The sequence below is a fragment of the Delphinapterus leucas genome, chromosome 2 (genome assembly GCF_059928025.1).
Source record: "Delphinapterus leucas isolate spDelLeu-1000000601 "Yukka" chromosome 2, BTC_Dleu_Yukka2, whole genome shotgun sequence".
In the NCBI taxonomy this organism is placed as follows: Eukaryota; Metazoa; Chordata; class Mammalia; order Artiodactyla; family Monodontidae; genus Delphinapterus; species Delphinapterus leucas.
In genome coordinates, this window is record NC_143130.1 from 159,862,171 (window position 1) to 159,874,298 (window position 12,128).

Genomic DNA, 12,128 nt, shown 5'->3' on the forward strand with positions numbered 1-12,128 from the left:
AGTGGTTGAGAGTCCGCCTGCCGATGCACGGGACACGGGTTCGTGCCCTGGTCCGGGAGGATCCCACATGCCGCAGAGCGGCTGGGCCCATGAGCCATGGCCGCTGAGCCTGTGCGTCCAGAGCCTGTGCTCTGCAATGGGAGAGGCCACAACAGTGAGAGGCCCGCGAACAGCAAAAAAAAAAAAAAAAAAAAAATTTAACTTTTAATAAAAAGAACTCAGCACTCCTTTGAAGAATGGCTTGATATTGTGCAAGGTTTTTTTGACCAAAAGTTATTTGTAAATCAGGAACAAAGAGTGAGCCAGGCAGATTTCCCCATCTGCATGCAAAGTGAAAACAAGACGTAGAAGTGATAACAGCAATGGGGCAATGTGATAAATCAATCCAAAGTTGATATTTAAGGTCTAGTGATTTCATCCATTAGCCCAGTGAGAACTACAATTAGCACTAAACTCAATCACCACCCCTGAGATGACAAGCAGCAGCCCTGAGTGACAGACAGAGCATTTTTTAAGTGCCTGTGAAGCCTCGTGGGAAGTCAACACCACCTAAGTGCCTTTCTCAGCAGCTTCCCTATTTTCTTTCCTCTCTGTGACACAGCTACACCAAGGAAAAACTAACACTGCCACTTCTCTTTCTCAGTTACTTTGTCCTTCCTTCACTTCCAAATGCTGTGGGGTGAGGGTATCTCTCAGAAGAGAGGTCTCATTAAGAAGGGAGAAAAAGTTCTACTGAGTACAGATTAAATGTCAATTCCTTCCCCTCCTCACACCTCTTCAGGGGACAAAAGATTGGAAATGTTCCAATCAAAACAAGATCTCTCTCTGCCTTTCCATGATTCTTAGCCCCTGCTTTGTGTTGGCCTCTTTGTTCCTGCAAAGAAGCTGCTTCATTGAAACATCACAGAAAAAAACAGTTGTCCCCCAGACAATGAAGTCGCCTGCACACACGCATCTCCAAAATAGGCAGGCCACAATGCCGGCAGAATTCTCAACCTGTTGCTATAGTAGCAGAAAGAATGTGATTCCAGCAGCTCTGCAGAGATTCATATCCAAATCCCACCAGCTCCCAAAGAGAACATTAACCCTTCGCTGTCCCTTTTCAGGGGCAGAACCACCTGGGACGAATCCTTAATTATTCTAGGAGCTGGATTTTGTAGTCTTAATATTCACTCACTCATTCATTCATCCAACAGCCATTCATTTAGATTCTGTTATGCTGGTTCCTAGGTTTTCAGTGGCAAACAATGCAAACATGGCCCTTGGTGTTAAGAGGAGGACTAAGATATTAAATCACTGCTCAAATAACAATATACTATGCAACATCAGTGTTACATGGGAGGCACCAGTTTTCAGCAAAGCCATCACCAGAATGGAAACAACCTACCCAAGAAAACCAGCTTATACATTAGTTGCAGCAGACAACTGCAATTATTTGATTGTTTACATGTGTTCATTTGACAAAAATACCACTAGTAATGTATATTCCAATCACATCATGCCTCCTACAAAGCATTAGTTTAAATGAGCTATTTAATCAAATCAGTTTTCCACATAAAATGGAAACAGGATTGTTTGTTGGAGAACATAGCAAGCAGTTGCTGACCTGTCACCAGGGAACAGAAATAGCAGGTTAGGGCTCAGAAAATACATGAAAGAAGCACAGTCCTAAGAACCCTGGGAGGACTTCTAAACAGCCTTCACCCCAATTGATTTCTCTGGTCAAGAGAGAGTAACAAAGAAACCTCAGGAAATACAATTTAGAAATGACCTGAAATCCAGCCTACTCTCCCTAACTTTGTGGTGTAAAATCTCATGTTATTGAATACCTTCCTGCTAGACTTCCTTGTTTCCCATGGAGCACAAATACTAGGAAGGCAGGTTATCTTAGGAGGATGAACTTGGTAGGTAATGATATCCTCATATGCTTTTTGTGAAACAAGGCAGCATCGAGCGGACTGCCAAGCAAAAGCTGAAAAACCAAGAAGACAGGTAACTAATTTCGATTGGCTAGTAAGATGCGGTCTCAGGGAAGTCACATAAACCTCTATACCTCAGTTTCCTCAAAGGTAAATTTGATATACCACATAGATCCAAAGGCACATGGATCAACAGCAATGCCTGAAATAAAGTACTCTGTTATCATTCTTAGTAGCGCTGTAAAACAGGGTTTCTGCCCTGAGAACCTCAATCATCTTTTAGAACACTGGCTTCAACCAGAGGCACAGGGTATAAGCCTTTCACGAAACACATCAGGGAAAATGGGCCATCAGGAAGGGATATTCACCCAAATCTCTTTTAACCACTGCAACGCTGGAGTAGGGTTTGGGACGTAAAGAAAAGAATGGTGCATGCCAATCCACTTCTACAAGGATCAAGTCTTTGGCCACTCTAGTCATGCACTGACAGTGAACCCTGAGGGGAATTCAGAATGGAGAAAAACAGGAAGCATTCTGTGCTTTGGATATACTGGCCCCTATATAGTTAAGATGCATATTTAAGAAAAGTATTTAATGACCCCAGATTCTTGCATCTTCCCATACATAGAAAAACACTAAAATCATTAATTTGAGATGTCTGTTCTTTGTGATTAGCAGTAATCTTTGGATGTTCGACTACAAGTTTTTTTCCAGCAAAAGAAGTCATATATATCCTGGCTCCTCCCTCACCTCTTCAGAGCAGTTCCTCAGAGCTATCTGAGAGGCTGTCTCCCAAGCTACAGTCCTCAGTAAGGTCCCCAAATAAAACTTAACTCACAACTTTTACATTGTGCATTTTCACTTCAGTCAAAAAGGAAAAGGTCCCAAGTGTTCAGACTAGATGGAAACTGGTTTCTGTTTGCCTGAGAAAAAAGTGATGATAGCAAAGGGATATGGTGTGATGTATCAATAAATTAATGACTCCACCCAAATAATGCCCATCCTGGAAATACACAGCCAAGCCCAGTGACCCAAACCCTTGACATTTTGGAGGACAGAGCAAGAATGGAAATGGAAGCATTTTGTTGGAACTCCAGTGCCATGTCTGTATCTATCAAGTCTGAAGTACCTGCAGGAATTGTTTTCCCTTTAAAATTCCATTGGCTAGATCATAGTAGCAAAGAGTCTGATGCTTACTTCCTCATTACAAGGAACAGGCTAGTTTCAGAAGATGGACACTTTCTGCCTCTTGGTTACTCTGGGATCTACCTATGATTTCACCAGCTTTTCTAAGCAGGAAAAAGTACAACCCCCCTCATATGCCACTCCCCCACTATGGAATCTTACTTTTAATAGCCCTAATTCTTCACCCCTCTCAGTATCCATGTCCTTTGCCACATGACTTTACAGTTTCTCCCTGCAAACATATATTTCCCTGACCTTTGACAATGGTCTTGGCCATGTGACTTGCTTTGGCCAACAGGATGTTAACAGACTAATGACACAGCCAGAGGACTGAAATGAGTTTGCTCATTGTGGCTTGTGCTCTTGTATCTCTGCCATCAACCATGATAAGAACATGCCCAAGCTAACAGCTGGTCCCAGGGGGAGGATGAGGGACATGTGGAGTAAAGCCACCCCCGAGTAAGTCCAGTCAAGATCAGCTGATTCTCCCCACCCCAACCTACAGTCATGGGGGTTAATAAAAGCATATTATTGGATGCCACTGAGATTTGTGGTTGCTTGTAACTCAGCATTAGTGTATTGACAACTAACTGATACATCCACCATAGCAAAAATTAATCTGTAATTTATTAATTAAAACAGTTTGCTTTTTTTTTGCTTTGTTGTCTTAACACATAACAAGTAATGGATCTCTGATTTTTGCCCCCATTACACGACACGGTCCTCAAAGCAGGGTCCTATGACATCCCTAATGCCCAAGATTTATTCATGGAGTCCATACCATGTTCTAAATCCCAGGGGATGCAATGATGAACGATACACAATTCCAGCCAGCATCAGTCTGCACCTGTGAATTTTTTCCAATCTAAGACCAGGTCAATGTGCTTTAGCTCAAAGGTGATTATAAAGTTTACTTATGCAGCTGGAAGTACACCAAGTCAGTAGTGAACTCTGAACCACTTGAGTGTTCTTTGCCTAAGTACAGGTGAACTGGAATCATAACCTCTTTCAGTGATGGAAGGAATTGACAAGACCATTGGATTATTGGTTTTCAATCTTAGCCAATCACCAGAGCTTTCTAAATTATAGATTCCTGGTTCCCATCTATAGATATGTAGTTGAATACTCTGGCACAAGGCCCAGGTGTCTGTGTTGTTAAAAAGGTCTCAAAGTAATGCCGATAATGATAAGCACTGGGACCCCACCCATGCACCCACCTAATAGAACCTCTCCATCCAATATGACTGAATCTCTTACGTTGAGTTGCACTAAGCATTTGTGATGACATTAAAAGACCCAAAAGTGAACACAGAGGGACTATTTCCAGATGACCACATGTATCCATTACTTACTGTTAGCATGATAACCCATTCCAGAACTCAGTAGCTTGAAACAATAAGCACTAATTATTGTTCAAGAGTCTATGGAGCTGGATCAGTTTGTCTGATCTCTGCTGGATCCACTCATGTGTCTAAGGTCAGATAGCTGGTCTAGGACTGCTTCACTCACATGTCTGGTAGAAGACCACTATCAGCTGGGGTGATAAGGGTCTTAGTGCCACAGAAAGCGAGTCCAGGAGTTGTCCCTATGGTCACTAGACTGGATTCCAAGGGAGCAATCAAAGGTATACAAGGCCATTTAAGACCTAGGCTGGGCTGAGGTGGCTAGTGCACCAGAGCTAGCCGGGAGGGAGGCCAGGAAAAAGTCTGGACCTGCCTAAGAGGCAAGAGACCACTGTTTTGGGGTGCACGAGAAGAGGGGATTCAGAGCACTGCCTAAGTGAGCTCCAGAGAAGGGCGCGAGCTGCGGCTATCAGCTCGGACGCCAGAGACGGGCATGAGACACTAAGGCTGCTGCTGCAGCCACCTAGAACCCTGTGTGCGAGCACAGGTCACTCTCCACACCGCCCCTCCCGGGAGCCTGTGCAGCCTGCCACTGCCAGGGTCCCGTGATCCAGAGACAACTTCCCAGGGAGAACACACGGTGCGCCTCAGGCTGTTGCAATGTCATGTTGGCCTCTGCAGCCGCAGGCTCACCCTGCATCCGTACCCCTCCCTCCCCCTGGCCTGAATGAGCCAGAGCTCCCGAATCAGCTGCTACTTTAACTCCGTCCTGTCTGAGCAAAGAACAGGCACCCTCAGGTGACCTACATGCAGAGGCGGAGCCAAATCCACAGCTGAACCCCAGGAGCTGTGCGAACAAAGAAGAGAAAGGGAAATCTCTCCCAGCAGCCTCAGGAGCAGAGGATTAAATCTCCACAATCAACTTGATGTACCCTGCATCTGTGGAATGCCTGAATAGACAACGAGTCATCCCAAAATTGATGCAGTGAACTTTGGAAGCAACTGTAGACTTGGGGTTTGCTGTCTGCATCTAATTTATTTCTGGTCTTATGTTTCTCTTAGTTTAGTATTTAGAGGATATTATCATTGGTAACTTTGTTTATTAATTTGGTTGCTCTCTTCCCTTTTTATATATATATATAGATACATATTATTTTTTGCTTTTTCTCTTTTTGTGAGTGTGTATGTGTATGCTTCTTTGTGTGAATTTGTCTGTATAGCTTTGCCTTTACCATTTGTCCTAGGGGTCGGTCTGCCCATTTTTTGTTTCCTTTTTTTTAGTACAGTTTTTAGCACTTGTTATCATTGGTGGATTTATTTTTTGGTTTGGTTGCTCTCTTCTTTGTTTCTTTTCTTTTTTAAATTACTTTTTAAAAAAATTTTTATTTTGATAACTTTATTTTATTTTATTTTTTTCCTCCCTTTTCTTCTGAGCCATGTGGCTGACAGGATTTTCATGCTCCAGCTGGGTGTCAGGCCTGGGCCTCTCAGATGGCAGAGCCGAGTTCAGGGCATTGGTCCACCAGAGACCTCGCAGCTCCACATAATATCAAATGGCGAAAGCTCTCCCAGAGATCTCCATCTCAACGCTAAGACCCAGCTCCGCTCAATCACCAGCAAGCTAGAGTGCGGGACACCCTATGCCAAACAACTAGCAAGACAGGAACACAACCACACCCATTAGGAGAGAGGCTGCCTAATATCATAATAAGGTCACAGACACCCCAAAACACACTACTGGATGCAGTGCTGCCCACCAGGAACACAAGATCCAGCCTCATCCACCAGAACACAGGCACCACTCCCCTCCACCAGGAAGCCTATACAACCCACTGAACCAACCTCACCCACTGGGGGCAGACACCAAAAACAACGGGAACTACGAACCTGCAGCCTGTGAAAAGGAGACCCCAAACACAGTAAGTTAAGCAAAATGAGAAGACAGAGAAACACACAGCAGATGAAGGAGCAAGGTAAAAACCCACCAGGTCAAACAAATGAAAAGGAAACAGGCAGTCTACCTGAAAAAGAATTCAGAGTAATGATAGTAAAGATGATCCAAAATCTTGGAAATAGAATGGAGAAAATATAAGAAATGTTTAACAAGGACCTAGAAGAACTGAAGAGAAAACAAACAATGATGAACAACACAATAAATGAATTAAAACTTCTCTAGAAGAAATCAATAGGAGAATAACGGATAAGTGACCTGGAAGATATAATAGTGGAAATAACTACCGCACAGCAGAATAAAGAAAAAAGAAGGAAAAGAATGGAGGACAGTCTCAGAGACCTCTGGGACAACATTGAACGCACCAACATTCGAATTATAGCGGTCCCAGAAGAAGAAGAGAAAAAGAAAGGGACTGTGAAAATATTTGAAAACATTATAGTTGAAAACTTCCCTAATATGGGAAAGGAAAGGAAAGGAAATAGTCAATCAAGTCCAGGAAGCACAGAGAGTCCCATACAGGATAAATCCAAGGAGAAACATGCCAAGACACATATTAACGCTAACAGCTGATCTTTCAGCAGAAACTGTGCAAGCCAGAAGGGAGTGGCAGGACATATTTAAAGTGATGAAAGGGAAAACCCTACAACCAAGATTACTCTACCCAGCAAGGATCTCATTCAGATTCAATGGAGAAATTAAAACCTTTACAGACAAGCAAAAGCGAAGAGAATTCAGCACCACCAAGCCAGCTTTACAGCAAATGCTAAATGAACTTCTCTAGGCAGGAAACACAAGAGAAGGAAAAGATCTACAATAACAAACCCAAAACAGTTAAGAAAATGGTAATAGGAACATGCATATTGATAGCTACCTTAAATGTAAATGGCTTAAATGCTCCAACCAAAAGACACAGACTGGCTGAATGGATATAAAAACAAGACCCATACATATGCTGTCTACAAGAGACCCACTTCAGACCTAGGGACACATACAGACTGAAAGTGAGGGGATGGAAAAAGATATTCCATGCAAATGAAAATCAAAAAAAAGCTGGAGTAGCAATTCTCATATCAGACAAAATAGACTTTAAAATAAAGACTATTTCAAGAGACAAAAGAAGGACACTATTACATAATGATCAAGGGATCAATCCAAGAAGAACATATAATAATTGTAAATATTTATGCACCCAACATAGGAGCACCTCAATACATAAGGAAAATGCTAACAGCCATAAAAGGGGAAATGGACAGTAACACAATCATAGTAGGGGACTTTAACAACCCACTTTCATCAATGGACAGATCATCCAAAATGAAAATAAATAAGAAAACACAAGCTTTAAATGATACATTAAACAAGATGGACTTAATGGATATTAACAGGACATTCCATCCAAAATCAACAGAATATACTTTCTTCTCAAGTGCTCATGGAACATTCTCCAGGATAGATCATATCTTGGGTCACAAATCAAGCCTTGGTAAACTTAAGAAAACTGAAATCATATCAAGTATCTTTTCCAACCACAATGCTACAAGACTAGATATCAATTACAGGAAAAAAATCTGTAACAAATACTAACACATGGAGGCTAAACAATACACTACTAAAGAACCAAGAGATCACTGAAGAAATCAAAGAGGAAATCAAAAAATACCTAAAACAAATGACAATGAAAACACGATGACCCAAAACTTATGGGATGCAGCAAAAGCAGTTCTAAGAGGGAAGTTTATAGCAATACAACCCTACCTCAAGAAACACGAAACGGCTTCCCTGGTGGCGCAGTTGTTGAGAGTCCTCCTGCCGATGCAGGGGACACAGGTTCGTGCCCCGGCCCGGGAAGATCCCACATGCTGTGGAGCGGCTGGGCCCATGAGCCATGGCCGCTGAGCCTGCGCGTCCGGAGCCTGTGCTCCGCAACGGGAGAGGCCACAGCAGTGAGAGGCCGTGTACTGCAAAAACAAACAAACAAAAAAGAAACAAGAAACATCACAAATAAACAACGTAACCTTACACCTAAAGCAATTAGAGAAAGAACAACAAAAAAGCCCCAAAGTTACCAGAAGGAAAGAAATCATAAAGATCAGATCAGAAATAAATGAAAAAGAAATAAATGAAACAATAGCAAAGATCAATAAAACTAAAAGCTGGTTCTTTCAGAAGATAAACAAAATTGATAAACCATTAGCCAGACCATCAAGGAAAAAAGGGAGAAGACTCAAATCAATAGAATTAGAAATGAAAAAGGAGAAGAAACAACTGACACTGCAGAAATACAAAGGATCACGAGAGATTACTACAAGCAACTCTATGCCAATAAAATGGACAACCTGGAAGAAATGGACAATTTCTTAGAAAAGCACAACCTTCCGAGACTGAATCAGGAAGAAACAGAATATATAAACAGACCAATCACAAGCACTGAAATTGAGACTGTGATTAAAAATCTTCCAACCAACAAAAGCCCAGGACCAGATGGCGTCACCAACGAATTCTATCAAACATTTAGAGAAGAGCTAACACCTATCCTTCTCAAACTCTTCCAAAATATAACACAGGGAGGAACACTCCCAAACTCATTCTATGAGGCCACCATCACGCTGATACCAAAACCAGACAAAGATGTCACAAAGAAAGAAAACCACAGGCCAATATCACCAATGAACATAGATGCAAAAATCCTCAACAAAATACTAGCAAACAGAATCCAACAGCACATTAAAAGGATCATACACCATGATCAAGTGGGGTTTATCCCAAGAATGCAACGATTCTTCAATATATGCACGTGATAAACCATATTAAAAAACTGAAGGAGAAAAAACATATGATCATCTCAATAGGTGCAGTAAAAGCTCTCAACAAAATTCAACAACCATTTATGATAAAAACCCTCCAGAAAGTAGGCATAGAGGGAACTTACCTCAACATAATAAAGGCCATATATGACAAACCCACAGCCAGCATCATTCTCAATGGCAAAAAACTGAAACCATTTCCTTTAACATCAGGAACAAGACAAGGTTGTCCTCTCTCACCACTATTATTCAACATAGTTTTGAAAGTTTTAGCCACAGCAACCAGAGAAGAAAAAGAGACAAAAGGAATCCAAATCGGAAAACAAGAAGTAAAGCTGTCACTGTTTGCAGATGATATGATACGATACATAGAAAATCCTAAAGATGCTACCAGAAAACTACTAGAGCCAATCAATGCACTTGGTAAAGTAGCAGGATACAAAATTAATGCACAGAAATCTCTTGCATTCCTATACACTAATGATGAAAAGTCTGAAAGAGAAATTTAGGAAACATTCCCATTTACCAGTGCAACAAAAAGAATAAAATACCTAGGAATAAACCTACCTAGGGAGACAAAAGACCTGTATACAGAAAACTATAAGACACTGATGAAAGAAATTAAAGATGATACAAACAGATGGAGACATATACCATGTTCTTGGATGGGAAGAATCAACATTGTGAAAATGACTCTTCTACCCGAAGCAATCTACAGATTCAATGCAATCCCTATCAAACTACCAATGGCATTTTTCACAGAACTAGAACAAAAAATTTCACAATTTGTATGGAAACAGAAAAGACCCCGAATAGCCAAAGCTATCTTGAGAAAGAAAAACGGAGCTGGAGGAATCAGGCTCCCAGACATCAGACTATACTACAAAGCTAGAGTAATCAAGACAGTATGGTACTGGCACAAAAACAGAAAGATAGATCAATGGAACAGGATAGAAAGCCCAGAGATAAACCCACACACATATGGTCACCTTATTTTTGATAAAGGAGGCAAAAATATACAATGGAGAAAAGACAGTCTCTTCAATAAGTGGTGTTGGGAAAACTGGACAGCTACATGTAAAAGAATGAAATTAGAACACTCCCTAACACCATACACAAAAATAAACTCAAAATGGATTAAAGACCTAAATGAAAGGCCAGACACTATAAAATTCTTAGAGGAAAACAGAGGCAGAACACTCTATGACATAAATCACAGCAAGATCCTTTTTGACCCACCTCCTAGAGAAATGGAAATAAAAACAAAAATAAACAAATGTGACTTAATGAAACTAAAAGCTTTTGCACAGCAAAGGAAACCATAAACAAGACGAAAAGACAACCCTCAGAATGGGAGAAAATATTTGCAACTGAAGCAACTAACAAAGGATTAATCTCCAAAATTTACAAGCAGCTCATGCAGCTCAATAACAAAAAAACAAACAACCCAATCCAAAAATGGGCAGAAGACCTAAACAGACATTTCTCCAAAGAAGATATGCAGACTGCCAACAAACACATGAAAGAATGCTCAACATCATTAATCATTAGAGAAATGCAAATGAAAACTACAATGAGACAGCACCTCACACCAGTCAGAATGGCCATCATCAAAAACCCTACAAACAATAAATGCTGGAGAGAGTGTGGAGAAAAGGGAACCCTCTTGCACTGTTGGAGGGAATGTAAATTGATACAGCCACTATGGAGAACAGTATGGAGGTTCCTTAAAAAACTAAAAATAGAACTACCACACAACCCAGCAATCCCACTCCTGGGCATATACCCTGAGAAAACCATAATTCAAAAAGAGTCATGTACCACAATGTTCACTGCAGCTCTATTTATAATAGCTAGGACATGGAAGCAACCTAAGTGTCCATCAACAGATGAACGGATAAAGAACATGTGGCACATATATACAATGGAATATTACTCAGCCATAAAAAGAAATGAAATTGAGTTATTTGTAGTGAGGTGGATGGACCTAGAGTCTGTCATACAGAGTGAAGTAAGTCAGAGAGAGAAAAACAAATACCGTATGCTAACATATTATATATATGGAATCTAAAAAAAAAAAAAAAAAAGGTTCTGTAGAACAGAGGGGCAGGACAGGAATGAAGACGCAGACATAGTGTATGGACTTGTGGACACGGGAAGGGGGAAGGGTAAGCTGGGACTAAGTGAGAGAGTGGCATGGACATATATACACTACCAAATGTAAAATAGCGAGTGGGAAGCCGCTGCATAGCACAGGGAGATCAGCTGGGTGCTTTGTGACCACCTAGAGGGGTGGGATAGGGCGGGTGGGAGGCAGGGAGATGCAAGAGGGAAGAGATATAGGGACATATGTATATGTATAACTGATTCACTTTGTTATAAAGCGGAAACTAACACACCATGGTAAAGCAATTATACTCTAATAAAGATGTTTTAAAAAAAAAAAAAACACCTAGGCTGGGGACCAGTACACAAGCACACCTTTACTTCTGCACATTCTGTTGGCCAAAGTAAGTTATGAGGCCAAGCACAGATTCAAGGGCTGGGGAAACAGACTCCACTTCTTGGTAAGAGAAGCTACAAAATCACATCACAAGGGTCTAGATTCAAAGAGGGAAATAATTGGGGCCATTTTTTCAATCAATTTACTATACAACCTAGTGGAAGAAAAATATCGGCTCCAGCCAAATGTGATTTCTACGTGTGGGCCAAAGTTTTCACCCTAAGCTCACAAAGTTATAAAATTCTCAGGTTGACATTTCATCTGATATTCCTCATTTCCACTCCTGCCTGCGCGCACGCACACACGCACACACACACACACACATCTTAATCCTCACGATCTTGGTCTCAAACTAAAGCAAAAGAAATCTATTAGCACATTTTATTTTATCCTTTGATGTTTTTAAAGATGATGCTAGAT

General features: G+C 41.2%; 1 protein-coding gene across 11 annotated transcripts in view; it reads right to left on the reverse strand.

Moving 5' to 3' along the window:
* STON2 (stonin 2) overlaps positions 1-12,128 on the reverse strand; it is a 136,652-nt gene that overhangs the window by 60,332 nt on the left and 64,192 nt on the right. For 2 of the 11 annotated variants that reach the window (XM_089908048.1, XM_089908047.1), the window contains exon 2: positions 8,157-8,359. The exons of the other annotated variants lie outside the window; for them this stretch is intronic. The gene's annotated coding sequence lies outside the window, so the exon portion shown is untranslated. The remainder of the gene's footprint in view (positions 1-8,156; positions 8,360-12,128) is intronic. 11 annotated transcript variants of the gene reach the window in all.